Here is a 27,102-nt window from a genome sequence, read left to right as displayed (position 1 = left end):
TGCCTCTACCATGACACCATTGACCATGATGGAAGCTTCCAGGATAGGACTAATGGGAGTAAAGCAATGCTTAGTGTTATAAAGAAACTGAATTGTAGGAAAGTTTCCAAGGTGAAATCTCAGGGAAAACTAAATTACTTAGTATTTAAACTGTACAGAAGGTACAGACTAGATCTCAAAAATATCATAATTTTAGAAGTAGAATGGGGGGATAGTAAGATCACAAGTGAGTCCCATCATAAAGTTTCTGATGCTTAGCTGCACTGGCTAGAGCAAGAACAGTTTAAATCTTTGTAAATTTTCTCTAGAAAGAGTCCTGTATGAGTCAAGTTGCAATTAAGTGGTTTTGCAGCTAGCACTGTATCTGCTATACATGATAGGCACTTAGAAAAAAAAAATTCATTGAAATAAATGAAAACAGAGACATAGCATACCAAAATCACTGGGATGCAGTGAAAACAGTGTTAGAAAGAAAGTTTATAGCACTAAACACTGACCTTGAAAAGCTAGAAAGATCTCAAATTAATGATTAAAAAAAAGATTTTTTAAAAGAAAAAAAGTTAATGGTTCCAGTTTTTGGAGATAAGTACTACATGAATTGAAAGGAAATAGTAGTATATAAATTTCTAATGCAGCAGCACGCCATAATGGTTTATTTGCATATGTACTATTGAATTCTATGGAAGGAGCAAAAGTTGTTCAGAAAAGAGCAGAGGCTTTTGGAAACCCTGAACATTTTACTCACCTCAGGTATAATTTTTAATGGCTATTTTATTGTAACCAAACAGAGCTATAAAGATGATCACTTAGGATCATCATGAATAAATTCTACAGTTTTATGTGTGTAATCATGCATCTAGCTATACAAACAGCTTTTCAATCTCGACAAATTTGATGGTTACATAATATCTGGAGATTTAAAGCAAATGAAAAATCAAATTTGAAATAACATTGGTATTTATTATGTAAAGTTTAAACAAGGCATTGCTAGGTGTACACTTTATACGTATAATACATTCCCAACTGCAGGGAAATTCAAGAAAGGATTGATGATAATACACTTTATGCTTCAAAATTAAAAACTTGAAACTTCTCACTACAATTCTTTATTACACAATTTGAGTAAAACTATATACTAGCAAGAAAGGCATATGACCTCTTTATTTTCACAGGGCATAGATTATGGTGTCAAGGCTATGCTCATAGATTTAATATTTGTGAGGTAGAAATATGGAATTAAAGTACTCGTTTTGCATTTTATTATGAATTTTCTAAGCAATTCTGTTTATAGAATTATTAGAATAGCAAGTGTTATTGCCATGCTTTTATTTTTGCAAGATACACTACTACAAACTACTAGGAATCTGATCCATCAGAAAATAGCAGAGAGATCACAAGTAAGAAGAGGACATGTCACCTTTGTTTATAATGCAATGTACTGAGTGAATACTGAAATAGAAAGGTTGGTGCTGCTGAGGTCTGAACCAAAATTAAGCCCTTTTTTTTCTGTTATGGGTACTGTTTTTTTATTTCATATGATATGTTGTTTGTTCAGGCAAAATTTTTCTGCACTGTCTTCCGTAGCACACACACAGTTTTCAAATGAAATAAACAGTTGTTTTGAGAATGATGTTTTTATTATTATGGTCACTTAAATGACACCTCAGTTTTATCTCCTTTCTCCTTAACAACCTAATTCCACTTTTGTTTATTCTTTTCTCTCACTATAGACAATAAACCTCTGATAAAACATTGTGTCTGTCTGCGCTTGCAAAACTAGAATTTTTTTTAAAAAAGAATCAAATTACCCTTTCCACAACTCTAACTCATGACTTGGCTAAACCTTACTCATCCTAACATTTAATTCTCAAATTAAATGACATTTCCCCAGAGAAAGCTTTCTTGAGTATCTCCTAAATTAGGCTTCCTTCTATTAGTCTGTATGCTAATCAATTTTTACTTTTATATTTGTAATTTTATATTATTTATGCATTGACTGTGTTATCAAATGTGTCTATAAGGACTATAGATCATTGTGAGTTAATGTACTGTTTGGTGCGTAGTAGGCCTATAATGAACATTTGTTAAATAAAAATAAAATGAATAAGTGAATGGACTTTTTGTATCCCATTTAAGTCTATAATTTCAATGCTTTTCTATAAAAAGATTTTTGAATAAATAAAAATTATAAAATTGTCAGACTTACTGCTGCCTGCTAACAGACAAATATATAGAGAGAGATAATGTATTTCACAATTGTTTTGGTTATTGGGATTTTCCTCCCAGATTCTCATTTCAAAGGTGATATTTGGAAGTGCTGGGAAAAATAAGCAGACATAATCTCTATCGTATTTTTCTTTGTGCCTCAAACCGTATCTCTTAGGGTTAGGGATATTTTCATTGTTTATATGAAGGAATACAATTGACTCTTTGGACCTTCCGTCTAGGTTAAGACATATGTTAAATTATTTAATGCTCTATGTTTTATAAAACAATGATGGAATCAATTGCTGCCCTCTTTAGCGTCTAGTCTCAATGCTGTACCCTGACCACTTCTTCCTGAGATTCTGGATCCCATGGGATTTAAATTCCTAGCTCAGGGAGCTAGAAGATATTTCAGATTGTTTGCTTTGCTGGCTAACTGAAACTTATCTCAGGGGTACACTGTGATAAAGGATTTGGAGGATCCAGAAATTCTTAGTATTGTGAAAGGAGGCATCTAAAGACATAGAGAAGTAAGTATGTTGGAAGAGATTTATTATGTGTGACAGTCATTTATTGCCATCCCTCCTTTCTGCTACAGACCTTATCCCTAGAGGTTGTTCTCATCCACCAGACACTGAAAGATACACTGGTGTCAGGAACATTAGCATCCTTCAGTGCACTTCAGTGACTGTCCTTTGTAAACCAGCGATGCAGGAAGGAGATGATCCATTGGGACAAGCTCCCTGACTTCAGGAAGCTAGTAGCAGCACAACAGGCAAAGTGGGAGTAGTTGTAATAGTTAACAGCTCTGGTGCCGAACGAAATGATTAGACCTTTGAAAATCGTTGTTATAGGCCAATTGATCATAATGTCTGTAGAACTCAAAAGATGGGAAGCTCACTGAATTCTGATTCTTTTTAACTGTACAAACTCTAGGTGTAATGGGAAAAAAAGTCAGAATTAACACTGAGTTACCACCTTGGGAAGTCAGGAGCCCTCACGCAATTCTTACATCAGAGTCATTGCATAGCCTCCACCCATCTTTTTGAGTGAATGGAAATGTGGGTACTTCTGAAAAAGACTCTTGTGGAAACATCATTAGTTTTTATTATAGATTTTCCTGCTATCTTTTCCTTAAGACACCAAGAACCTTTTGTGAGAGTCAGCGTGCCCGCTGATATTTGGAGGATGTTGACCACTGGCTCTGAGATGACGCTGGTACTTGGGGGTACATAACACCATTGTTGTCTTCCAGGCAGGGTTGTGTCTTATAGGCATCAGTTGACAAGTGGAGCTCTGTCCCAATTCTATCTCACAGCCAGCCCAGGGGCTCACGACACAGTTGTGGGTTTTTGTTTCTCAAGTACTCCATAATACCACTTGCACTGTAGCCAATGGCAAGATGATGGCCAGGGTGCTAGATTCTGATGATCAAGGTGAAATATAGTGCTTTCCACACAGTGAGGAAAGGACATTGAAGCTCTGGAATCCTGAGCATCTTCTGTCAAGGAACACAAATTAGGAGAAAACAAAGAAACCTATGCAGACTTATCCACAGAGATCAGACCTCAGGAATATAGACTTGATCACCTCATAAGGGATGAAACCTGGCCCACTGAGGTGAAGGCAGAATAAAAAGTGAATATCGATTGGATCAGGGGGAATAACATTATAAATACTGATGAAACCCTGGTGAACAGTTGCAGAAATGAGAACAGTAATAGCTCCTCATATTCTTCTTGCATGATCATACTTAGTAGTAACTAATTATTAATCATATACTTCTTTTTCATTTCTGTAGTATTTTATACTGAATTTTTTTGTCGTGGTTACCTTTTATAATTGGTCTATAATTTACAAAAATAAAGATGGCATCGAAACTGGAAGAGAAGAGAATTAACATTACCTAGAGTTAAATGTAATAACTGATATGACTTTTGGTCTTCCCTTTCATGGAAACAATGAGCACACTTTAATTTGTCTGAGGTCTTACTGTGCTGTTTATGTGGGAGCATGCTGTTGTTGCAGTTGGGAGTTTAAACATGGGAAGAAACCTGTGTGTAAGTGTGGAGTAGCCAAGGGTCAGTAGTGTAGATTGTCTTGGTCAGTATTTATTCTAGCACCCAAAGCTAGGATCCAAAGGTGATTTAGTTTCCACTGGAACAAAGCTTTGGTTCAGAGCTGAGTTACATTGAGAGAAAGGCAAGTATCCACTTTGCTGAACTTTGTCTTGAGAGGTGGTATGGCTCTGGCCCCAGTAGCCATGTTGACAATTTCGGATTTTGTTGCTTTTTAAGTGTGCTGGAATCAGCAGTTACCTTGGTACCCCAGTGCTGCCTAGATTCTGTTTCTGCACCTTACAAACAATTCTGTGAATAAGTCATGTTCCCTATTAAGCCTATTTTTTATTTAAAAATAAATGTGAAATGTCTGAAATTAAGAACACTGGCTTATATAGAGAATAATATTATAGTCACATATCATGTTGGAGTTCAACTAAAAGCACAAATCTGAAGAATTTATCTCACATCTCTAACCTTCTCACTCACTTCTTAAACAGGGATACTCAGCTCTGCCCATCTTAAATGACTGGTATGAAAATCAACTGAGAATGGATATAAAAGTTACTATGAACTTTAAAGTCACATAAACAAAATGTGAAGGTTAATGTCAATCTACAGATAGTTGTAAGAGAGTAAGGTTGTGGTTGAAAATGGGTCCGCCATAAGTTGAGAAGGGGAACTTGTCAATATTTAAATGCTTCTAGAAACATCTCAAAAGCATGTATGTATGAAAAATATCTGGAATGTCAGTATTCACTGATCTCTTAAAGGTAAAAAAAAAGCACAAATAATCCACATACAACATGGAGATAAAATAAGATGAAACAATAGAAAGTCATCTTCAAAACTTATTTTATAATTAATATAATTGCAGTTAAGACATAAAGTGTTCTTAAAACATAAAAGCTAGAAGAGAGGCAAAACATAAAAATGATAATTGCCAAAGATTTTGTATATATTCAATGTTTACAAAAAGTATTTTCATTTCAGAAAGTGAATTTGACAGTTTCCTATAACAGTATCAAAATTTGAACTGTATTTTAATATGAAAAGAACAAAGAAGTCAGAATACGTAGGACAAGCTCTGAGACAGCTTCTCCCATATGCATTCTTCACAGTAACTTTAGTGCTCAGCGTTATGTGTTGATAATTATTTGTCAGTAGTATAATTGTGGACAATGTCATACAGAAACTTATAAAGAAGATAATTTCACTATGCAGTGAGAAAAATATAAATGAAGGTTGTATTCTTAACAGATGACAAAGGAAAAGTAATTCATAGTTTAAACCAATAATACATAAGAAAAGCAAAGTTGCAGCCCTACCAAATGGAGAGATAATTTAAAATGGTGAAATTATACAGCAGTTCTTATAAAGGATGAATTTCCTGCCTTTTTTGTATGTAATACATATGCTTTTAATGTACTGTAAAGTATACATATAACACTACTATACACAATATATAAATTTGATTTAAATTTCATCCCAGTATATGTAGGTAAAGGGGTACAGTTAGACTTGCATTCTTATTTTTTTGAATTTTTTATTTTTTAAATTTTATTCTATTTGAGGTTTCAGGATACATGGGCAGAACATGCAAGATTGTTTTGCAGGTAACTTGTGTCATGGTGGCTTCCTGCACCTATCAACCCACCACCTAGGTATTAAGCCCCACATATATTAGCTATTTATCCTGATGCTCTCCAGCCCCCCAACCTCTGACAGGCCCTGGTGTGTTTTGTTCCATCACCCCATGTCCACGTGTTCCCATTGTGCAGCTCCCACTTACGAGTGAGAACATGTGGTGTTTGTTTTTCTGTTCTGGTGTTAGTTTGCTGAGGTTGATGGCTTAGAGCTTCATCCATGTCCCTGCGAAGAACATGATCTCATTCCTTTTTATGGCTGCATAGTATTCCATGATGTATATGTCCCACATTTTCATAATCCAGTCTATCATTGATGGGCATTTGGGTTGATTCCATTAGACTTGCATTTAAATCTGCTTCACCAACTAGAGTTTTTAGCTGTATGACCTTAGAAAACATCCTTATTATCTTAGACCTATGTATGTCTTATTATTCAAATTATTTTTTATATTTGTTACTTTTATAAGTTATTTTAAAATTTTGAATTATTCCATCTTGTTTTTGGACCACTGCTTGTTCATTGCATCTTATTTCTATTTAATATATGCCATATTAACTTGACTCTGGAATTTCAGATTTTCCTTTTTTTCTTCAAGTTCTCTTTCATTTTTTAAATTATCAGTTTTCTATTAAGTCATTCCTCATCTCTTTTTATTTTGATTTCTCTCTTCATGGTATTGTATTTTCCCCAAATGTCTGATAACTATATTTAGGAATAGAGTTTCAGGCTGATTGTTACATCCTCTGGAATAGGTTTCCACTTTGAGTGTGTAGATCTGATCTCACACTCATTCATTCTCCTCAAAGAGAGGTCTGAGTGTGAGATCCGGGTTAATGAGCTGAATATTTTGACTTGAATGCTCCTTTTGCTTCTGGACAGAACAAGCTTCCTTTCATTTTTTCAGCAGATTTTGCTGTGTGGCTGGAGTAGAGAGAGACTTAAACTGACAGCTAATCTTACATAGTTCTTTAATAAATTACCTGTAGCAGACTTTATTTTATAAATACAACAATAACAATATCTCCCATTCTTCATATAATGTGATTTTAACTCTTTTCACTAAAAATGGATTCTATGATTCCTTCTCTTGAATCTGGGTGGCAGATATGACTTCTTAGGCTAGGTCATAAGAAGTTGTACAAATTCTTTTTTTTTTTTTTTTTTTTTATTTTGAGGCGGAGTTTGGCTCTTGTTGCCGAGGCTGGAGTGCAATCTGTTTCTTCTTGAGACACTCATTCTTGGAACTTCACCACCATGCTGTGAGGAAGCCCACGTAACCACATGGAGAGCCTATGTATAGGTGTTACAGCCAGCAGTAACAACTGAGCTCCCAGTTGATAGCTGGTATCAACCATCAGTCATGTAAGTGAGGCTTTGCATAATGCCAGCCCCTGACTGTGGAATCCCTTCTATTTTTTGAGTTACCCCAGTCATTGAGTTAGCTTCAAATTTAGAATCTTTTCAGCTAAGGCCCCAGATATTGCAGAGCAGAGACAAGGTAACACTCTCCAAATTTTTAACTCACTGTCAGAATCCGTAAGAATAGGAAAATGATTACTGTGTTGGGGTCTGTTTAGCCACTATGTCTGTGGTGTTTTTCACTCGTTAAGGAAGATTTCAGTACTACTCTCCTTTACTGTTGCAAGCTATTCTGTTGTGTGTGTTTACTGACTTGGCTCTGACCTAGAAACTTGTCTGTGCTTTACAGAGAAAAAAGACTTCTGGCTCTGAGGCACCTTCTTTCATGCATGTGTTCAGCCTGGTGACTATTGTGTTGATGAATACATCAACATAAGTCACCCACTGCCTGTCTTTAAAAAGCTCATCGATACCGATGTTTACTCAGTGTAACTTGTGCTTTGTTAGGGATTTAAATAGTTGTGCCAGTTCAGTGGAGATTGAATAAGGAGAGTACCTGTGATCTCTCTGCCATCTTGTAATGTTAACCAAGAAAGTCTGGTTAACAGATGCTTCAAAAGCTTTCTTCCAAAAAAAGAAATCATCATAAAAACGTCTAATTGTACCCTTTCATGTAGCGTTTACTTTTATATACTTTATAGGGACCATTGTCTATAAAATAAAACAAAATTTGCCAATCAGTAATATCTGAATCATAAGTAAGCAATGTGAAATGATGAACAATAAGACTGAAGTTTAGGACTGCTTGGAAAAATATTATCAGCCAGATCCTGCCAGTAAACCAGTAACAATTAAGGGCTCAATTCTTTGGGAGGCATTGATTCTGGAAGTCCACTAACGTTTCATGAAAGAATTTACTGATTGATTTCATCTAATGATTTGCAAGACTATTTAATGAATTAAAATATGGTAAAAGCCTAGCTTAGTGTCTGGAAATGGACAGAGTCAAAAAGAAGTTGTTACATTATGTTCTCCCTCATCAGTATTTGGAAATCAAATGGGTTATTTGGACTTGGCCAAAATTAACTCTTTAGTAGCATATTCGCATATTTGCATAGATTTTAAAAAATGAATGTAGAGCCAATCATCAGGTTTTGATGCTGTATTAGTTTGTACTTTCAAATAATTACAATTATTAAAAAACAACATATACTTTTGCATAACATTTGACCTTTGCTGGAGGTATTCAGTCAGAGGTTAGAGACCATCTATTGCAGGCATTGTATAAGGAAAATGTTAGACCTGGTGACTTTTAAGATACATTTAAACTCCAGATTCTTTTTTCTTTTTCTTTTCGTGGTTGAGAGGACAGGGTTTCACTCTATTGTCAAGACTGGAGTGCAGTGGTGCAATCACACTTCACTGCAACCTAATTCCCAGGCTCAAGCAATCCTCCCAACTCAGCCTCTTCAGCAGCTGGGATAACAGGTGCTCACCACCATGCCTGGCTATTTTTTTAATTTATTTTTTGTAGAGACAAAATGTCACTATCTTGCCCAATCTGGTCTTCAACTCCTAGGCTCAAGTTATCCTCCCACCTTGGCCTCCCAAAGTGCTGATGTTACAGGTGTAAGCCACAGAGCCCAGCCAAAATATTTTGATGACATGAAAATACTTTGGAAATATTTATAATTTTTTTGTTACGCTTAATTTTTAGGTTAAATTTTAAACATTTTCTTAAAAAACAAACACAAATTGTTAGTAAAATTAGAGTTTATTCTTTGAGTCTTTGAAATTTTAGTTAAGAAGCACTAAATTCTTCAATGATAATAACTCTTGCTTTAAATGTCTAAAATGAAGCCAAATGATTCACATGAATTTCATCTTACTTCATACATGTATGTGTGTGTGTGTGTGTTTGTGTGCATATATATTTATATATACATATATATATGCACTTAAATTTGGAAATTAACTGGATCAGGAGAAAATTCAGTCATTTATTCTTTTATTTTTATTTTTTTTTAAATTTTATTATTATTATACTTTAAGTCTTAGGGTACATGTGCACAACGTGCAGGTTTATTACATATGTATACATGTGCCATGTTGGTGTGCTGCACCCATTAACTCATCATTTAGCATTAGGTATATCTCCTAATGCCATCCCTCCCCCCTCCCCCCACCCCACAACAGTCCCCAGAGTGTGATAGTGTGATGTTCCCCTTCCTGTGTCCATGTGTTCTCATTGTTCAATTCCCACCTATGAGTGAGAACATGCAGTGTTTGGTTTTTTGTCCTTATGATAGTTTGCTGAGAATGATTGTTTCCAGTTTCATCCATGTCCCTACAAAGGACATGAACTCATCATAATTTTATGGCCGCATGGTATTCCATGGTGTATATGTGCCACATTTTCTTAATCCAGTCTGTTGTTGTTGGACATTTGGGTTGGTTCCAAGTCTTTGCTATTGTGAATAGTGCCGCAATAAACATACGTGTGCATGTGTCTTTATAGCAGCATGTTTTATAATCCTTTGGGTATATACCCAGTAATGGGATGGTTGGGTCAAATGGTATTTCTAGTTCTAGATCCCTGAGGAATTGCCACACTGACTTCCGCAATGGTTGAACTAGTTTACAGTCCCACCAACAGTGTAAAAGTGTTCCTATTTCTCCACATCCTCTCCAGCAGCTGTTGTTCCCTGACTTTTTAATGATTGCCATTCTAACTGGTGTGAGATGGTATCTCATTGTGGTTTTGATTTGCATTTCTCTAGTGGCCAGTGATGATGAGCATTTTTTCATGTGTCTTTTGGCTGCATAAATGTCTTCTTTTGAGAAGTGTCTGTTCATATCCTTTGCCAACTTTTTGATGGGGTCGTTTGATTTTTCCTTGTAAATTTGTTTGAGTTCATTGTAGATTCTGTATATTAGCCCTTTCTCAGAGGAGTAGGTTGCGAAAATTTTCTCTCATTTTGTAGGTTGCCTGTTCACTCTGATGGTAGTTTCTTTTGCTATGCAGAAGCTCTTGAGTTTAATTAGATCCCATTTGTCAATTTTGGCTTTCGTTGCCATTGCTTTTGGTGTTATAGACATGAAGTCCTTGCCCATGCCTATGTCCTGAATGGTTTGCCTAGGTTTTCTTCTAGAGTTTTTATGGCTTTAGATCTAACATGTAAGTCTTTAATCCATCTTGAATTAATTTTTGTATAAGGTGTAAGGAAGGGATCCAGTTTCAGCTTTCTACATATGGCTAGCCAGTTTTCCCAGCACCATTTATTAAATAGGGAATCCTTTCCCCATTGCTTGTTTTTGTCAGGTTTAATCAAATAGATGCAATAAAAAATGATAAAGGGGATATCACCACTGATCCCACAGAAATACAAACTACCATCAGAGAATACTACAAACACCTCTGTGCAAATAAACTAGAAAATCTAGAAGAAATGGATAAATTCCTCGACACATACACCCTCCCAAGATTAAACCAGGAAGAAGTTGAATCTCTGAATAGACCAATAACAGGCTCTGAAATTGTGGCAATAATCAGTAGCTTACCAACCAAAAAAAGTCCACGACCAGATGGATCTACAGCCGAATTCTACCAGAGGTGCAAGGAGGAGCTGGTACCATTCCTTCTGAAACTATTCCAATCAATAGAAAAAGAGGGATTCTCCCTAACTCATTTTATGAGGCCAGCATCATCCTGATACCAAAGCCTGGCAGAGACACAACAAAAAAAGAGAATTTTAGACCAATATCCTTCATGAACATTAATGCAAAAATCCTCAATAAAATACTGGCAAACCGAATCCAGAAGCACATCAAAAAGCTTATCCACCATGATCAAGTGGGCTTCATCCCTGGGATGCACGGCTGGTTTAACATACATAAATCAATAAATGTAATCGAGCATATAAACAGAACCAAAGACAAAAACCACATGATTATCTCAATAGATGCAGAAAAGGCCTTTGACAAAATTCAACAATGCTTCATGCTAAAAACTCAATAAATTAGGTATTGATGGGACATATTTCAAAATAATAAGAGCTATCTATGGGAAACCCACAGCCAATATCACACTGAATGGGCAAAAACTGGAAGCATTCCCTTTGAAAACTGGCACAAGACAGGGATGCCCTCACTCACCACTCCTATTCAACATAGTGTTGGAAGTTCTGGCGAGGGCAATCAGGCAGGAGAAGGAAATAAAGGGTATTCAATTAGGAAAAGAGGAAGTCAAATTGTCCCTGTTTGCAGATGACATGATTGTATATCTAGAAAACCCCATTGTCTCAGCCCAAAATCTCCTTAAGCTGATAAGCAACTTCAGCAAAGTCTCAGGATACAAAATCAATGTACAAAAATCACAAGCATTCTTATACACCAATAACAGACAAACAGAGCGCCAAATCATGAGTGAACTCCCGTTCACAATTGCTTCAAAGAGAATAAAATACCTAGGAATCCAACTTACAAGGGACGTGAAGGACCTCTTCAAGGAGAACTACAAACCACTGCTCAATGAAATAAAAGAGGATAGAAACAAATGGAAGAACATTCCATGCTCATGGGTAGGAATAATCAATATCGTGAAAATGGCCAACTGCCCAAGGTAACTTATAGATTCAATGCAATCCCCATCAAGCTACTAATGACTTTCTTCACTGAATTGGAAAAAACTACTTTAAAGTTCATATAGAACCAAAAAAGAGCCCACATCGCCAAGTCCATCCTAAGCCAAAAGAACAAAGCTGGAGGCATCACGCTACCTGACTTCAAACTATACTGCATGGCTACAGTAACCAAAACAGCATGGTACTGGTACCAAAAGAGATATAGACCAATGGAACAGAACAGAGCCCTGAGCAGTAATGCTGCATATCTACAACCATCTGATCTTTGAAAATTCAGTCATTTATTAATCTGAATGTGGTTTTAAGGAATGGTATATTTCAAAATATTATATTCTCCATAATATTTAGTGCCTTCCATAACTGTTCAACTGTCAACCTTTAAAGACATATGTACATTAAATCTTAAAAAGTGTTTGACTATTTTAAAAGAATGACAATTATGGTTTCATAGAATAAATTGTGAAGATGCTATAACTTTTTGCATTATTGCTTATAAACATGTTAGCATTTTTGTATGCCAAATGTTGAAACGTGTCCAGTACAATTTTTATTTTGGTATAAGCATATTAACACTGCCAAGATTTGTCCTCCAATAAATATAACCTGAAGTTCTGGATCAGTGATTTTAATATGGTATTAAAGTACAGCAGTGTTTAGGTATCTATGTAATTTTTTCCAATCATAGATGTATTACTTTTCTATTTCTTCCATAACAAATTACCACAAACTTAGCAATTTAAGACACACAGTTCACTGTCCTATGCTTCTTTTAATCAGAAGTCAGACATAGGTCTTAGTGAACTAAAATGAAGGTGCTGGCAAGTTTGCATTTCTTTCTGGGGGCTCCAGAAGAGAATCTGTTAATTTAATCTTTTTGTTATTGGCAGAATTCAGTTTCTTGCACAGAGAAAGTCTTGTTTTCTGGATGGCTGTTGGCCAAGGGCTTTTCCTGGTTTCTAGAGGTCATTCCTGCTTTGGCCTGCTTCCTCTGTCTTCCAAGCCTCCATTTTCCAAGTGATGGATTGAGTCCTTATGTACATCTCTCTAGTTGATACTTTGGCTCCCATCTTTTGCTTTTAAGGACTTATGTTATTTAATTGGGCCCACTGAAATAATCCAGGATACTTTTTCCATCTCAAGGTCATAGTCTTAATTACATCTGCAAAGTTCTTTTTCCTTGTAAGGATTAGGGCATAGATGTCTATAGGGGGCCACTATTCTGCCTTGATACAGTAGATGTATAGATCAAAGCAACTGATGATTATAGAACTACTAATCATATCTGTATCTACTTTGAAAGAGCATATGCATTAGAGATCATGTTTATATTCTCAAAATAACATTTATTATAATTCAAACTGTTGGCTCTCAAATTAGAGTTAAATTTTTATGGCTTCAAGTGTAGTTCTTTTACAACACTCTTCTCCATGAAAGGATTTTCTACTCTTTCATGTCTTCTCCTCATTACCCCTCCTTTTCCTAATTTCTGGGGCCCTAACTAACCTAATAATAATCATCATAACAACCAAAACAATAACAACAATAATAACAGTGGTAACTCCCCTTTCCTGACAGTCTAATACGGGCCTTTATTGTGCTATAAGCACTAGTGCATCATCTTGAAGATCTATAGTAGCCCCCAAAAGCTTCACAAGTTCCCAAAATCTTCCAGATAGAAAGACAAAAATTAAAGTCAGTCACAACTAACCACACAGTCTACAGATTTTTACAACCTTAACTTGTTTATCATTTTAAAGTGTAATTTTTAAAAATATAAATTTGAGTTAGAAGTAAAGAAAATAAAAAATGTTACATAAATTATGAATATTAGTATAATTATCTTTTTATAAAATTTGTCTGTTCCTTGATTATTTAAAGACTAGTACTTCATTAAGATTTTTTTCTGGAAAAAAGAGACACAGATTATTCTTATTATTTTGAAGATTATGCTAAAATGTTACTTATTTTACTAAAATGTTATTTTGTTATCTTTTGAATTTTCAATTGTATTTCTAATTATGTGCACATGTAACCCTCACGTCTTTATTACTCTGCTTTCATGATTTTGATAAAGACATACCTGAGACTGGACAGTTTACAAAAGAAAGAGATTTAATGGACTTAAAATTTCACATGGCTGGGGAGGCATCACAATCATGACAGAAGGTGAAAGGCACATCTCACATGGTGGCAGACAAGAGAAAAGAGCTTGTGCAGGGAAACCCCCCTTATAACACCATCAGATTTTGTGAGACTTATTAACTATCATGAGAACAGCATGGGAAAGACCTGCCCCCAGGTCTTTCAGTTGGTTCAGTTACCTCCGTCTTACAACACATGGGAATTCAAGATAAGATTTTGGTGGGGACACAGACAAACCATATCATTCTGCCTTGGCCCCTCCCAAATCTCATGTCCTCACATTGCAAAACCAATCATGACTTCCCATCAGTACCCCAAAACTCAGTATTAACTCAGAAGTCCACAGTCCAAAGTCTCATTTGAGACAAGGCAAGCCCCTTCTGCCTTTGAGCCTGTAAAATTAAAAGCAAGTTAGTTACTTCCTAGATACAATAGGGGTATAGGGGTACAGCATACAGCTGTTCCAAATGGGAGAAATTTACCAAAACAAAGGGGCTACAGGCCCCATGCAAGTCTGAAATCCAGTAGAAAAGTCAAATCTTAAGGCAGCCACTATGATCTCCTGTGAGTCCAAACCTCAAATCCAAGTCACACTGATGCAAGAGGTGGGTTCCCATGGTCTTGGGCAGCTCTGCCCCTATGGCTTTTCAGGGTACAGCCTCCTTCCTGGGTGCTTTCATGGGCTGGCATTGAGTGTCTGCAGCTTTTCCAGGTGCATGGTGCAAGCTTTCAGTGGATCCACCATTCTGGGTCTGGAGGACAGTGGCCCTCTTCTCACAGCTCCACTAAGTGGTGCCCCTGTAGGGACTCTGTGTGGGGGCTTGTACCCCACATTTCCCTTCTATAATGCCCTAGCAGAGGTTCTCCATGAGGGCCTTGCCCGTGCAGCAAACTTCTGCCTGGACATCCAGGCATTTTCATACGCCTCTGAAATCTACTTGTAGGTTCCCAAACCCCAATTCTTGATTTCTGTGTGCACTGAGGCTCAACACCACCTGAAAGCTGCCAAGGCTTGAGGCTTGTACCCTCTGAAGCCACAGCCCAACGTCTTTGTTGGCCCCTTTGAGCCACATCTGGAGCAGCAATGATGCAGGGCACGAAGTCTGTAGGCTGCACACAGCATAGGGACCCTGGGCCTAGTCCAAGAAACCATGTTTTCCTCCTAAACCTCCAGGCCTGTGATGGGAGGGGCTGCGGTGAAGACCTCTTACATGCCCTGGAGATATTTTCCCCATTGTCTTAGGGATTAACATTTGGCTTGTCATTACTTATGCTAATTTCTGCAGCCACCTTGAATTTCTCCTCATAAAATGGGATTTTCTTTTCTATCATATTTACAGGCTGCAAATTTTCCAAACTTATATGCTCTGTTTGCCTTTTAAAACTGAATGCCTTGAACAGCACCCAAGTCACCTCTTGAATGCTTTGCTGCTTAGAAATTTCTTCTATGAGTTACCCACTCATGGAGGGTGCATTTGGACCAGCGCTACCAAGAGGGTAGCCAGCCATCACAGTGGTTGGAACTTGAGTTCCAACAAGACTTGCCACATAAACTAAAGTGCTCTTGGTTCTTAGGTAAACTTGAAAGGCAGTTTAGGCCATAAGGACTGCCACTCCTAGGCAACTCCTAGGCCTATGCTGAGCTCATTGCCAATGGACATAGTGGGCACATGACCTAATGAGAAACCAGCTGGAGTGAATAAGGGAGTGCTTGTAGTATTTTGTTAAAGCATACAGTTGTGTGCTTGGATGTCATATTCTGCAAGAGTATCAATTTTCATAGAAATGTAAGTTTTACATACCAGATCAGAGCCCTGTATGCGTCGATATGAAGACCTTTTACAGAAAGTACATTGTCAGATTCTCATGCTGTCCTTCCATGCCAAACTATTAAACTATGACTTTCTTAAAAAATGGTTAACGTATTTATTGAAGAAAGAGAAGAGGAAGAAGAGGAGGAGGAAGGGGGGGAGAGGATGAAGAGGAGGGAAAGGTTGAAGGGGAGGAGGAAGTAAAGAAGGAAGGAAGGAAATACAAAATCTGCTGAAATCATTTTAACAAACACTGAGATATTTGTGGCTGGGGTGGGAAAAGGTAGCATGATTCCTGTGTCCGCCAGTAGACTCAGGACACAGAAAATTAGGAGAGACTCTTGCTTTTTATTTCCAGTCAAGGACCTTTTCTACTTTAATGCTACTTATCAAAAAATCCTTCTAATTCTAGGATTAAGTCCAAAAATACCTAAGAGAATAGTGCCAATGAGACCACAGGGAGAGGCAGTCATAGTGTGTAAACAGAAAGTCCTGCAAAACTGATTAAGAAACTCTAAACAGAATCTGTTTCTAGGGATAGAGATGTATGGAAAAGCAGGACTTTTACATTGCACTCTACATTTTGTACTGTTGGGTTTGCTAAAATTTTACTATGTGCATACATTGTATTTTTTTTTTTAAGACGGTGTTTCACACTTGTCACCCAGGCTGGAGTGCAATGGCAGGATCTCGGCTCACTGCAACCTCCGCCTCCTGGGTTCAATTGATTTTCCTGCTTCAGCCTCCAGAGTAGCTGGGATTACAGGTGTGTGCCACCATTCCCGGCTAATTTTTTTATTTTTCGTAGAGACAGGGTTTCACTATGTTGGCCAGGCTGGTCTACAACTCCTGACCTCGGGTGATCCACCTGCCTTGGCCTCCCAAAGTGCTGGGATTACAGGCATGAGCCACCGCACCCAACTTACATTGTATGTTTGATGAAGAAATGAAAGCAAGTATTATAATTTTCAAGGCACAATAAAGAAATAATACTTTAAATACATGTCTGAATAATTTTATACTTCTTCATTGCACATATCTTAATTTATAGACATTTGATTAGTGTAGGCAGAGAAAAGTGTCTGCTGATTTGTTTTCATTCCTAAAAGTTTCTGTAACCACTCTCATTTAGTTGATTCTTCTCAATATTAAATAAATAAAACAGTATTAACCACCTCCTTCGGGCTGGGATGGAGAGGATCCTGCAGTCACCAAATCTTAGCTGGAATTCTCCTACTACCAAGTTTACAGCTTATAAAGGCTAAACAAAACAGAATAAAATATTAATAACTGTGGTTAAGTGTAAGGAACGGAAGGAGCAGATTTCTGTGAGACAAAAAAATAGTATGTGGGAGTCTAGGTCAGAATGGGAGGCCAGGGCGTGCCTATCTAAAAACAAAAATGTCTTAAAGTGTGACCTAAGCTATGAATATAAGTTAGCTGCAGAATTGTGAAAGAATTGTTAAGGACTATATAGGAAACGGTTTTACTTCCACTTTCTCCTGAAACAGCTCTCTCTGTATCTGTCTCTGTCACACACACACACACACACACACGAAACATTGAATGGGATTGCAACAGACTTCTGAGAGTTGGAAAGTAGATGAACAAGAGGTTTTAATAAAGCAAGTAAGAGAGCCAAGAAACAAGCTAATTTGCACCAGCAGATAAAGAGGCACTAGAATTAGAATTCACCAGGTACTGCTGTAAGTGGGGACAAAGGTGAGGCTGAAAACAGGAAGCTGGGGTGAGAATTGATTCGATTCAATATACAGGTATATTTAATACATTTTCTACTTAATGATATTTTGAATTTATGATGAGTTTATCTGAACATAAGCCCATAAATCAAGACACATCTGGCTAAGAAAATCTTCGAGGTAATGATTCCAGAAAGTTATTTTTAAAGGGGCTGACTCAGCTGGGAGGCAGGCAACATTTTGCCCTTCCCATCATCCTCCTTAAGAATGGAGGAATGGAGGCCTTATTCTAAGGATAATAAAGAAGAAAGACACAGCGAGACCTGATCTGTGATGACTGAGGAATCTCTCTTCCAGCCCTGGATGGCCGACCTTTTCAGATTTCTTGAAAGAGAGAGAGATTGGTAGGTGGGTGGGAGAAAGCTGTTTTTTATTTGAGTTAAAGTTATTTGGATTTTCAAGTTCTTATAATTATACTATTCTGACAGAATTCTCAATGTTATATCATTTGTTTTAATACGAGGTCCTCAGTCAACATATATCTCCCTCATATTTTTGCATATTTGGAATGTCTTTAGATTTGCATTATAAGACCCACTCTATCTTTTATGGTAGAGTTCCTCTGCAGTAAAGAGTAAATTTATTTCTATTTTCCATTTTATTGCACTCATTTTTGTTAAAACATACAATTGTGTGCTTGGATGTCATGGCAATGCTATTAAAGGTCTGAATGCATATTCTCAATTTATACTCGGTTTCTATACTTGTCTTGTCCCAGACCAGCAGTGCTGTGTGCATTGCATTTCCACTAGCATCACTTTAAGGGAGATATCTATATCTCTGTCATCTATATCTTTATATATATATTAATATTTTATTTTATCACAACTCGCTTGAACAACATTTAGGCAGGTGTAAAACTGCAATCTTATCTGCTCTTGGAAAGGAGAAAACAAACCAGATGCAAGTGCTTTTACTTCTGAACAATATTTTCTTCAACTTTTTTTTATGAAAGAAAGAATTTTGAAGTCATTCTGGTTTTTTTAATTAGTGTACAATATTTTTATTTCAAACTATTTTGATTTTTCAAATTGGGTATTCCTAGGTTTTTTTTGTTCCTGAAACTAAAACTGTCACCATGATATTTAAAGATATTAGTCCATTTCAAATATAATTTTGTTGATAATGAGTAATCACATAGATTTATTCAGCTCAGAATAGTTCTCTTCTACAAGAGATTCTTTTATTTCCTTTTGTTATCTTGCTTTCCCAGTTAAATAGTTTGGATCACCAGCCTGTCTTATGTCTCACTCATGTTTTTTCTTTTCTTTTTTTTCTGATTAGGAGTGACCTTCAGTATCACTGATTTGATTTCTCCAGTAGAAGTAAAGCTCTGCTTTAAAGCTCCGTGACCATGACATATGTTTAATCTACTGAAAAAGGCTCCTGGGAACTTTCTCCCGGTTGCTTTTATATACCCGCTTCGAAGTTAGTCTTAATAATTTCATTTGTTTTGTGTAAAAGACTTCTGCTGAATTGAGCCATTTTATAGCACTTATCTATAATAAGTGAGTTTAAACTTACTAGAGATTCTTTTCAAATTTGCTAACAAATTTACTGTGTAGTTTTAGGATACACATAAAATTTTACCAAAAGCAGTTTCCTGCTTTGCACATTCAGGGGCTGTATTTCCTTTCGTTTGTATAATCTTCCACCTTTTCTATCATTTTATCTTTCTGGTATAATCTTGGTTTAAGTTTATAAAGCATTCTTCAACAAGGAAGTACTAAGGAGATTGAATCAATAAATAGATACGCATTCAGCAACATTTTTCATTCAGACTTTATGTGCATTTATTATTCATAATTTAACATTTATTGAGTGCTAAGAATCATTTTCTGTTTGGAACAGAGAAGTAGATGTTATCTCTTCTCAGCAGGCTTATATCTTCATGGATAATTCCAATTTTAAATAGTCTCAAAAGTTAACCCTCACTGTCAGATAAACCAAAGGAGAAAAAAAATACGATAAAGTTTTAACAAACTTTGTATTAAAATTCATTTCTGCCCATAAAATCCTGACCTTATGTTTGCATAGAGATTAGAATCTTGCTAAATGTGTGATTGACATGCCAGAGTATTAACTAAAAGATATGATTTTGATATATGCAGTATAGCATTATAGGATTGAACTCTAAGTGAATTCCGTTAAAACTGGGTTGAACAGAATAAGCTATCTGACCCAGATACAAAGTCATTTGTATTTCAAAGCATTCCAGATAATCTTGGTCTGTTTCATTGTTGCTGTAAACACTCAGTTATAGTTTCAAGTGGGCTATAGCATCCATTTTAGTTCAGAAATTCAGTAACTTACCTAGTGTATCCTAAGACAGTCAGATTCTGGAGGTAATTCTCTAATCTATACACGTGACTTGACAGTCATGAATTAGGTATAATATTTTTATTTTTTTATTTATTATTATACTTTAAGTTTTAGGGTATGTGTATATGACGTGCAGGTGAGTTACATATGTATACATGTGCCATATTGGTGTGCTGCACCCATTAACTCGTCATTTAACATTAGGAAGATCTCCTAATGCTATCCCTCCCCCTCCCCCCACCCCACAACAGGCCCTGGTGTGTGATGTTCCCCTTCCTGTGTCCATGTGTTCTCATTGTTCAGTTCCCACCTATGAGTGACAACATGAAGTGTTTGGTTTTCTGTCCTTGTGATAGTTTGCTGAGAATGATGGTTTCCAGCTTCATCTATGTCCCTACAAAGGACATGAACTCATCATTTTTTATGGCTGCATTGTATTTCATGGTATATATGTGCCACATTTTCTTAATCCAGTCTATCATTGTTGGACATTTAGGTTGGTTCTAAGTCTTTGCTATTGTGAATAGTGCCACAGTAAACATACATGTGCATGTATCTTTATAGCAGCATGATTTATAATCCTTTGGGTATATACCCAGTAATGGGATGGCTGAGTCAAATGGAATTTCTAGTTCAAGATCCCTGAGGAATCGCCACACTGACTTCCACAATGGTTGAACTAGTTTACGGTCCCACCAACAGTGTAAAAGTGTTCCTATTTCTCCACATCCTCTCCAGCACCTGTTGTTTCCTGACTTTTTAATGATCACCATTCTAACTGGTGTGAGATGGTATCTCATTGTGGTTTTGATTTGCATTTCTCTGGTGGCCAGTGATGATGAGCATTTTTTCATGTGTTTTTTGGCTGCATAAATGTCTTCTTTTGAGAAGTGTCTGTTCATATCCTTTGCCCACTTTTTGATGGGGTTGTTTTTTTCTTGTAAATTTGTTTGAGTTCATTGTAGATTCTAGATATTAGCCCTTTGTCAGATGAGTAGGTTGCAAAAATTTTCTCCCATTCTGTAGGTTGCCTGTTCACTCTGATGGTAGTTTCTTTTGCTGTGCAGAAGCTCTTGGGTTTAATTAGATCCCATTTGTCAATTTTGGCTTTTGTTGCCATTGCTTTTGGTGTTTTAGTCATGAAGTCCTTGCCAATGCCTATGTCCTGAATAGTATTGCCTAGGTTTTCTTCTAGGGTTTTTATGGTTTCAGGTCTAACATGTAAGTCTTTAATCCATCTTGAATTAATTTTTGTATAAGGTACAAGGAAGGGATCCAGTTTCAGCTTTCTACATATGGCTAGCCAGTTTTCCCAGCACCATTTATTAAATAGGGAATCCTTTCCCCATTTCTTGTTTTTGTCAGGTTTGTCAAAGATCAGATGGTTGTTGATATGGGGCATTACTTCTGAGGGCTCTGTTCTGTTTCTTTGGTCCATATCTCTGTTTTGGTACCAGTACCATGCTGTTTTGGTGACTGTAGCCTTGTAGTATAGTTTGAAGTCAGGTAGCATGATGCCTCCAGCTTTGTTCTTTCGGCTTAGGATTGTCTTGGCAATGTGGGCTGTTTTTTGGTTCCATATGAACTTTAAAGTAGTTTTTTCCAATTCTATGAAGAAATTCATTGGTAGCTTGATGGGGATGGCATTGAATCTATAAATTACCTTGGGCAGTATGGCCATTTTCACGATATTGATTATTCCTATCCATGGAATGTTCTTCCATTTGTTTCTATCCTCTTTTATTTCATTGAGCAGTGGTTTGTAGTTCTCCTTGAAGAGGTCCTTCATGTCCCTTGTAAGTTGGATTCCCAGGTATTTTATTCTCTTTGAAGCAATTGTGAATGGGAGTTCACTCATGATTTGGCTCTCTGTTTGTCTGTTATTGGTGTATAAGAATGCCTGTGATTTTTGCACATTGATTTTGTATCCTGAGACTTTGCTGAAGTTGCTTATCAGCTTAAGGAGATTTTGGTGCTGAGACAATGGGGTTTTCTAGATATACAATCATGTCATCTGGAAACAGGGACAGATTGACTTCCTCTTTTCCTAATTGAATACCCTTTATTTCCTTCTCCTGCCTGATTGCCCTGGCCAGAACTTGCAACACTATGTTGAATAGAAGTGGTGAGAGAGGACATCCCTGTCTTGTGCCAGTTTGTAAAGGACATGCTTCCAGTTTTTGTCCATTCAGTATGATATTGGCTGTGGGTTTGTCATAGATAGCTCTTATTATTTTGAGATACATCTCATCAATACCTAATTTATTGAGAGTTTTTAGCCTGAACCATTGTTCAATTTTGTCAAAGACTTTTCTGCATCTATTGAGATAATCATATGGTTTTTATCTTTGGTTCTGTTTATGTGCTGGATTACGTTTATTGATTTGCGTATGCTGAACCAGCCTTGCATCCCAGGGATGAAGCCAACTTGATCATGGTGGATAAGCTTTTTGATGTGCTTCTGGATTCGGTTTGCCAGTATTTTATACAGGATTTTTGCATCGATGTTCATCAGGGATATTGGTCTAAAATTCTCTTTTTTTGTTGTGTCTCTGCCAGGCTTTGGTATCAGGATGATTCTGGCCTCATAAAATGAGTTAGGGAGGATTCTCTCTTTTGCTATTGATTGGAATAGTTTCAGAAGGAATGGTACCAGCTCCTCCTTGTACCTCTGGTAGAATTCAGCTTTGAATCCATCTGGTCATGGATTTCGTTTGGTTGGTAAGCTATTAATTATTGCCTCAATTTCAGAGCCTGTTATTGGTCTATTCAGAGATTCAACTTCTTCCTGGTTTAGTCTTGGGAGGGTGTATGTGTTGAAGAATTTATCCATTTCTTCTAGATTTTCTAGTTTATTTGCGTAGAGGTGTTTATAGTATTCTCTGATGGTAGTTTGTATTTCTGTGGGATCAGTGGTGATATCCCCTTTATCATTTTTTATTGCATCTATTTGATTCTTCTCCCTTTTCTTCTTTGTCTTGCTAGCCGTCTATCAGTTTTGTTGATCTTTTCAAAATACCAGCTCCTGGATTCACTGGTTTTTTGAAGGGTTTTTTGTGTCTCTATTTCCATCAGTTCTGCTCTGATCTTAGTTATTTCTTGCCTTCTGCTAGCTTTTGAATGTATTTGCCCTTGCTTCTCTAGTTCTTTTAATTGTGATGTTAGGGTGTCAATTTTAGATCTTTCCTGCTTTCTCTTGTGGGCATTTAGTGCTATAAATTTCCCTCTACACACTGCTTTGAATGTGTCTCAGAGATTCTGGTATGTTGTGTCTTTGTTCTCATTGGTTTCAAAGAACATCTTTATTTCTGCCTTCATTTCATTATGTACCCAGTAGTCATTCAGGAGCAGGTTGTTCAGTTTCCATGTAGTTGAGCGGTTTTGAGTGAATTTCTTAATCCTGAGTTCTAGTTTGATTGCACTGTGGTCTGAGAGACAGTGTGTTATAATTTCTGTTCTTTTACATTTGCTGAGGAGTGCTTTACTTCTAAATAAGTGGTCAATTTTGGAATAAGTGGGGTGTGGTGCTGAGAAGCATGTATATTCTGTTGATTTGGGGTGGAGAGTTCTGTAGATGTCTATTAGGTCCACTTGGTGCAGACCTGAGTTCAATTCCTGGATATCCTTGTTAACTTTCTGTCTCGTTGATCTGTCTAATGTTGACAGTGGGGTGTTAAAGTCTCCCATTATTAGGTGTAATATTAATGTAGATTAAAGCTGATCAAAATAATAAAGGATGTTTATTGACTAAAAGCAAGCTCTACCTCTGTATGCACCATTTTTATCCTATTGCAACCTGAAACTACATTCTTGATTCTGACCAAATACAAAAATTGAATTACGAGAATGAAGTATCAGGCAGATAGCTATCGATGCTTTACAATTTTATATGATAGTCTGTCTTCTAATGAAGCTGATGTGGTATTTGCAATTTGCAATTGATCTGGTATTTGCAGTATTGAAAGCAGAAAATACTTAAAGACAAAACAAAATACATCGTAAATTGTAGAACTTCAAAAAAGTAATTGATTCAGTTAATTTCATTGATCTTCTCTAAGTTACATATTTACAGGTAAAGAAAGATTAGCACTCAGGTCTCTTGAAATTTAAACAATCTCATAATAGTCTAAGATTGGTATATCCAATTCAGTTCTGCAAGCATGCCTTTTTCTGAGGAATAGCTGATTACTAGTAAATTAGCATGTAAATAAATCGCAATACTTCATGTGAGTGAGCCCATAAACTTGAAGGGTACCTGGCAAATCATCAGTCTCAAGCAAAGATATCATATTGGGTACCTTCGTCTTCAAGGGATGGGGATGCGTGATTCAAATATGCTTAATGATAAGAAAATTTATTACCTCCTTCTACAAGAAGTCTAAAGATAGGGGAGACTCCAGGTACAGTACATAAGCTCTCTGGCTCTCCTGGTTGTCATAATTCTGTTAGTTTTACTTTCATTGCTCAGCTTCAGTGCTAGCTTGGTGGAAATTAAGCAGTTCCAGACATTGTATACAGCAATGCCAATGTCCTGGAAACAACAGAGGTCAGTTATTCTGTGTCTCATAGGCAAGGAATGTTTCTGAGGAATTCTTTTATAGCAAACCCTCCTCACTTCCTATTAAAAAGAACTAAGTCATTTGACCTTCCCTAAACCATTCACTGCAAAGAGATTTCAGCTGCCATGGAAGGAGATTGAAAATGGAATCACAGCAACCATTGCAGAATGTCATTTGTATAGCATAAAGCCTACATGTAGAAAAAGGTATCTTAATTTGAGCTTTTTAGAAGTGGTACACTGATACTCTCTTTACCCTTTTTCGAGGCAGGATCTCACTCTGTCACCCAGGCTGTAGTACAGTGGTACAGACATTGGCTGACTGCAACCTCAACCTCCCAAGCTCAAACGATCCTCCCACCTCAACCTCTCCAGTTGCTGGGATTACAGATGCATGCCATGATGCCCAGATGGTTTTTTATTTTGTGTAGAGACGGGGTCTCACTATGTTGCCTAGGATCGTCTTGAACTCCTGGGCTCAAGCCATCCTCCCCCCTTGGCCTTTCAAAGTGCTTGGATTGCAGATGTGAGCCACCATTCCCAGCCTGTATCTTTGCCTGTTTAGAAATAACATGCTGTTATTCTCTAGTGGTTATGTTATCTTTTACTTTTTGGTTTGGGGCCTTATAAATACATTTATTTCAATTACTGCTTTCCTTATATTTTTGTCTGATATAGTCTCTATGAATCTCATACCTCTCTGCTTTATGTTTTTACTTACAATTTCATGTATAAACAGATGTTGTTCTTTTCTTTTTTTTTTTTTTTTGAGACGGAGTTTCACTCCTGTCACCCAGGCTGGAGTGCAATGGTGTGATCTCAGCTGACTGCAACCTCCGCCTCCTGGGTTCAAGTGATTCTTGTGCCTCAGCCTCCTGAGTAGCTGGGATTACAGGCGCCCACCACCACGCCAAGCTAATTTTTTGTATTTTTTGTAGAGATGGGGTTTCACCATGTTGGCCAGGCTGGTCTCGAACTCCTCACCTCAGGTGACCTACCCACCTTGGCCTCCCAAATTGCTGGGATTACAGGTGTGAGCCACTGCACCTGGCCATTGATAGTTTATCTTTGTCTTTCACCTTGAAATGTAAAAGTTTAAACTTTTTGAACTTCCAATACTTAAAAATTCGTTTTTGAACTTCCAATTCTTAAAAAAAATGGCATCTTATAGTACTTAAAAAATAAAACCGGGCTGTTTTTTATCAAATTCCTTGGATTATTTTGTGCATTTTTAGTTATTTGGGATAATTTATTGTTTTGATTTAACAGTGTTTTAGGATATACTACCGAAAATTCACATAATTTGATAAATTTTTCCTGTATTTTCCTCACTACCCTTCCTTTTGGAGAGGGGTTATTGGCACTGCGGAGGTGAATTTGCCAAATTTAGTAAGTGTAAAATTTGAAGTAACTTGGAGTTATGGTTCCATTCTTAGATATAAAAAATCCAAGGCCTGGTCATAAAATTTGGCCCTGCTAAAAGCTATCAAAAAAAAAAAAAAAAGCTATTCAGTAGCACTGTATAAACTGAATCTACAGACAGTGATGTATTATGTAAAGTTTGTCACTGGTCCCTGATGAAATAAGTGCAGAAATTGAGGAAAACTATTTAGTTCATTGGATTTGCTGGACAGAGCATGACCAATTTGTATATTGTAGACCCCACAAGGTCAGTTGATGTTGGAGTGAGTAGCAGACTGTCATGTTACACAATGTCTTAAAGCTGTTTTGTCACCTGTAACCCAAAAGTACTAAAATTCCAGAACCAATTTATTTCAACAGAAGACAATTGAAATGTAGCTATAACTTTATAGGATAAACTATGGTAACTAGCTACTGATGAGATAGTAAAAACTACAACATATACAGATTTTGTCATTTTCTTTTTCCTGTATTGTTTTAAAAAAATTTGCAACTATTACTTTGCATGTCTGTTTTTATTTTATTCTTTTAGTTATTTATTTTTTGATTTTAATAAAATATTAGTGTATAATAGGTTAGGGGAAAAACTGATTCTCTATTACAAATACTTCGAGAAGGTCTACCCTAAGGAACAGAGTTATATCCATTCTAATCTTACATGAGATTAGTGAGTAATGAAAATACAAATACCTGTAAAATGTGTATTAGTCCATTCTCACACTGCTATGAAGAACTACCCAAGACTGGGTAATTTATATATAAAAGAGTGACTCACGGTTAATTGACTCACAGTTCCACATGGCTGGGGAGGTCTCAGGAAGTTTACAATCATGGCAGAAGGCACCTCCTCACAGGGTGGTGGGAGAGAGAATGAGTGCCAAGCGAAGGTGGAAGCCTTTTAAAAAGCTACCAGATCTTGTGAGAACTCACTCACTATCATGAAAACAGCATGGGGGAAATTGTCCCCATGATCCAATCACTTCGCACCAGGTTCCTCCCATGACACATGGAGATTATGGGAACTACAATTCAAGATGAGATTTGGGTGGGATCAAAGCTAAACCAAAATGAAATTCAGCTTTGAAATGAAAAGAAACAAGAAATAGTTGTATAGATTGTGTCTGCAAAGATCTCTAGAAGAAGTTACTACTCCCCTCCCAGCAGACACTA

At 36.8% G+C, this 27,102-nt stretch overlaps 1 protein-coding gene across 9 annotated transcripts in view; it reads left to right on the top strand.

Annotated features, from left to right (window-relative positions):
• Positions 1 to 27,102, top strand: part of LOC749983 (putative WAS protein family homolog 3) — a 498,033-nt gene that overhangs the window by 304,180 nt on the left and 166,751 nt on the right. The window lies entirely within an intron of this gene.

Source organism: Pan troglodytes, chromosome 4, assembly GCF_028858775.2.
Source record: "Pan troglodytes isolate AG18354 chromosome 4, NHGRI_mPanTro3-v2.0_pri, whole genome shotgun sequence".
In the NCBI taxonomy this organism is placed as follows: Eukaryota; Metazoa; Chordata; class Mammalia; order Primates; family Hominidae; genus Pan; species Pan troglodytes.
The sequence above is the reverse complement of the archived record's forward strand: the minus strand, read 5'-3'. Positions and strand labels throughout refer to the sequence as shown.